This window comes from Mandrillus leucophaeus, unplaced genomic scaffold, assembly GCF_000951045.1.
Source record: "Mandrillus leucophaeus isolate KB7577 unplaced genomic scaffold, Mleu.le_1.0 Scaffold355, whole genome shotgun sequence".
Lineage (NCBI taxonomy): Eukaryota > Metazoa > Chordata > Mammalia > Primates > Cercopithecidae > Mandrillus > Mandrillus leucophaeus.
The window spans coordinates 845,378-848,807 of NW_012103754.1; positions in this window are offsets into that span (position 1 = coordinate 845,378).

Sequence of the window (3,430 nt, forward strand, 5' to 3'; positions counted from 1 at the left end):
CAGCTGCCGCACATGGTAAGTGACTGAGCGCGCAAGGCAGGAATGTGGAGTCCTCACAGCGCACAGCCTAAAGTAGATGCCGTTTTTGTTGTTATTTTCATGGTTCTTCAGCCTTTGGCAAATGTTTGTGGTTACCACCCCGAAACCATACCGTTAACTGCTAGAAACATGGGCGGGGCTGACCCCATAAACTTAAGTGTGCTCTGAGCCGGCCTTTGAAATAGTATAAAACCAAGGGCACTATGCTATGATACTATTTTATGCTTTTGTAAATATACTATTAAGAAAATAAAAGTTGTATATGAACTACTATTTAATATCTCGTAGGATCCAATCAATGAACAAAATTTTGATGCTTACGTGACTACTTTGACGGAAATGTATACAAATCAAGATCGTTATCAGAGTCCAGAAAATAAAGCCCTACTGGAAAATATAAAGCAGGCTGTGAGAGGAATTCAGGTCTGAACAGCTGCTGTAGTGATGAAACTCTTGCTTAAAAAGGATGCCTCTTGTTTTTTGCTGCTGTAACTTACCAGAAAGTGTTCTATATTTATTTCTGTTTGAAACAGTGTTATGCTTACAAGACTTCATAATGATTTTATGTCTTGCTTTAAAGATAGTACCTGCAGAATAGTTTTTGAATACACCCACATTTTGTACGTTTCCATGTAAGCTGATATAGTGTTCTGCCATGTAATGTTTATAGCTGCTGATGTATGCACATTTGGGGGTATATCTATTTCTGAAGAGGTAAGCTGATCAAAATAAATAGAGTGTAAATTCTTTTTAATGCTTTAGTGATTAAATGTTTTAGTATTTTGAACTGAAATGGACACACACACACACACACACACACAGAGCTTTGAATGACCATGTTGTGGCCAAGCAGCCGCTTTTTAGACGTTATCATTTTGCCTCATGTTGGAGGACTTTATGGAATTTAAGAAATACATTTTGTGTGCATATTGTTTCATAGCAAGAATTGGTTGCAAAAATGCTTTATTTTTGAACAATGCTTGGAAATATTATGTGACTTTTTTGTTTGTTTGTTTTAGGAGGATGGTGTATGGTGGGGGCAATAAATGAGGTTTTTTGCATTCCAAGGAAATGGCATATGGATTAACTGTAAGAAATGAAATAAGTAATTTATTGTAAGACAACATCAAGCCATGGAAACTTGGCAGAAGATTCAAAGCAGCTTAAACAGCACTTTTAAATTAACTCCTAAGCATTACATGGTGTGACTATGGAAACTCCAGTTAAGACAGGATCTTATCAGAGGTGGACAACGTGAAGATTTCCTTTTCCATTTTCAATAAACTTTGGAACAACCTTCTCGTATCTCCCCTAGAGTTTCGTGCCCCTCTGAACTGTCTGTTGTTGCAATGTAGTTTATCAACAGAATTTGTGTGTTTTCGATTTAAGCTAAAAGATAATTTAAGAACATTTATTTCCCCTTTTCACTTTAAAAAATTATGATTTTCCTATTATTGTTATGAACCTTCTTATTTTACATTTGAGGGATAAAGGCAAATGATTTGTGAGTCTTCTAGTGACCGGACCGAGTTTTCTGCTGGATCTGGTGGGAAGGCAGCTCGGTCAAGTTTCTCTCCTGCTCCCCCTGCCCGACTTTGACTCTGAATAAGCATTTGGTCCTATTCAGAGGACTCTTACCACGACGTTTCTGTTCTACACTTGGCTGGAGACCAGTTGACCATAGAGCATTTGCAGAGCCTTGTTGTTTGATTTCTTGTGACTATTCTAAGAATGAATGCAATCAGATTTTAAAAGTAACTAAATATACTTCAGCACTTTTTTGCTTTAAACTAGATCATCTTAGACTTGTTTATATCTTCCAGATTTGATTGTTTTACTCCCAATGACTGCACTATATGTATGCATAAGACCACTTTTGAGCGCTGCGTTCCCCCTTCTGAGTAGTCCTTTGACGATGTGTTGTGTTTTCTGATGTTGACTTGATTTCCATTTAATAGCATCTCTTCCTTCCATGTCTTGATGTTATGCAGGAAGTACAGACGTACTTTAAATTTTTGTTATGAAATAAAAAAAAAAAGATGGGTTTTGTAAAAATAAAAAAAAAATATTTTTAGCAGAACAGGACTTACAGGGTCATTGTCCCCACAATGTGCCAGTCGACTATTTGCACTTACCTTGTCCTATATATCCGTACGGAGGTGTGCAATTCCTCGTGTCAGTAGCCTTGTGACACTGAACCTGGATGGATGATAGAGGAGCCCTCACGGCCGATCAATAATGTTGCGAAGGGAGACTACAGGGATCTCACGACAAATATTCTGATACAATACTCAACCTCGGTATATATATATATGTATAAATATATGTATATCCCAGCGGCACTTTATACTGTTCACTGTACAAAAGCTTACAGTTTTCCACAAGGACTTTAATAACTAGCTGGGAAAAAGATGATGTAATTACTTCGGGGCTCTGCGGAACCTTCTCTGTACAGCGCCCCCTTTCTGTTGTGCTATTGGTTGCAGCTGCCATGCTCAGAATGCGTTTGAGAGCTGAAGCAAGGTGCTTGCAGTCACCTGAGGCCGTCCGTGTGGCCCAGGGCCCCAGCCGCCTTTAGGGCCCCCATTGTTCATAACAGCATATGCATTTCCCCACCGCGTTGTGTCTGCAGCTTCTTTGCCAATATAGTAATGCTTTTAGTAGAGTACTAGATAGTATCAGTTTTGGATTCTTATTGTTATCACCTATGTACAATGGAAAGGGATTTTAAGCACAAACCTGCTGCTCATCTAACGTTGGTACATAATATCAAATCAAAAGTTATCTGTGACTATTATATAGGGATCACAAAAGTGTCACATATTAGAATGCTGACCTTTCATATGGAATTATTGTGAGTCATCAGAGTTTATTATAACTTATTGTTCATATTCATTTCTAAGTTAATTTAAGTAATCATTTATTAAGACAGAATTTTGTATAAACTATTTATTGTGCTCTCTGTGGAACTGAAGTTTGATTTATTTTTGTACTACACGGCATGGGTTTGTTGACACTTTAATTTTGCTATAAATGTGTGGAATCACAAGTTGCTGTGATACTTCATTTTTAAATTGTGAACTTTGTACAAATTTTGTCATGCTGGATGTTAACACATCTTACTCTAAATAAAAAAGGTGTTGCCACATTTGTAGCACGAAGGATCTCTAACCCGGGTCTGCGTCTTCACTTGAGTCTGGGAAATGCTGTCTGGGGCCCGGTGGGATCCACTCGAAGCTTTTCACTCCAGCTTAATTGCTTTTAACATTTTTTACCAGTTTGGTTCTCAACTCCGAGGCATATAGGAGTCAATGACTTTTAGAAAACTATGTGTCTCAGCATCTCCACTGGGCCGTCCTTTTCCCCATTTGCTGTTGCTCCTGCCCCTCGC